General features: G+C 55.5%; 1 protein-coding gene across 1 annotated transcript in view; it reads left to right on the top strand.

The window, feature by feature from the left end:
* Positions 1-249: 249 nt before the first annotated feature.
* The window catches only part of PLEKHH1 (pleckstrin homology domain containing, family H (with MyTH4 domain) member 1), a 59,000-nt gene continuing 58,217 nt past the window's right edge, over positions 250-1,032 (top strand). Inside the window, exons 1-2 of the mRNA XM_010846719.1 lie at positions 250-360; positions 529-704. The gene's annotated coding sequence lies outside the window, so the exon portion shown is untranslated. The remainder of the gene's footprint in view (positions 361-528; positions 705-1,032) is intronic.

The raw sequence follows: 1,032 nt of genomic DNA, 5'->3' as shown, positions 1-1,032 counted from the left end.
AAGTGAATTTGCTCAGTCGTGTCCGACTCTTCGCGACCCCATGGACTGCAGCCTACCAGGCTCCTCTGTCCATGGGATTTCCCAGGCAAGAGTACTGGAGTGGGTTGCCATTGCCCTCTCGTGTAAGCTCCTGAAGTCCCATTAACCCTATTGAACTTTCGCCCTTGGCCTCCTGAACTACATGAGTCAGCTTTCCAGAGTCTGGGCTGTCAAAATTGTGCATGAGAATTACTTGGAGGCCTTATTAACTGCACAACTTTCCAGCCTAACCTCCAGACACTCAGATTCAAATGTGGGGTGCAGCCGGGGAGGCACTACCACTTGGAAAGAAACTTTCAAAGTCCCTGGGGAGAAACTCTGGTGAGTCTGCCTCTGTTCAGAACTAGCCTGAGAGCCTGCCGGATTGGGGAAGAAAGCTGTTCTGAAACGTGGATCCTTTCCTGCAATATTCTCCATATTCATCGCCTTTACCCCATATCCACCTAACTAAAAACTGAGTACTCCACCCCCATCCCCAACCCCCGGCAGGTTTAGGATTGTACTGGTGAGCGCAGGGGCTGCAAGGGTGCACGGTGAGCTGCCCGCGCAGGCGACGTCCTGTTTGCCTTTCCGGTTCCTCGGCCCGCCGGCTCCTTTAAAATAAATAATGCGTGCATGCATACATACAGACGTACGGACGCAAGCAAGTTACCCTCTAGGCTGCCGTGAGTTTTGTTTTTTCCTTCATATTACATATCAGAACTTTGGTCTCCCAATGGGACAGACTCTTTGAAATAAGGATTTCTGCTCCAAATATCCAGGCGTGACGGTTCCTGCAAGTCGTTCGACCAATACGGGAACCTCCTTTCGAGGGGGGACGGGGGAGGGTCTGGTCTTGCGCCCCATCCAGGGAGGGTCTCAGGCTGGTTGGGAGCTGAGGAGATGCTGGGGCGCCCCGGCCGCCCCAGGTGGCCGCTGCTTCGGCCTCTGCAGAGAGCTCGGGGCCGGAGCTCGGGACATCTCTCGGCCCGCGGGACCCCGCCGCCGCCCCCG

This window comes from Bison bison, unplaced genomic scaffold (genome assembly GCF_000754665.1).
Source record: "Bison bison bison isolate TAMUID 2011002044 unplaced genomic scaffold, Bison_UMD1.0 scf7180017864239, whole genome shotgun sequence".
NCBI lineage: Eukaryota > Metazoa > Chordata > Mammalia > Artiodactyla > Bovidae > Bison > Bison bison.
Note: the sequence above shows the minus strand (reverse complement) of the source record. Positions and strands in the feature narration are given on the sequence as shown.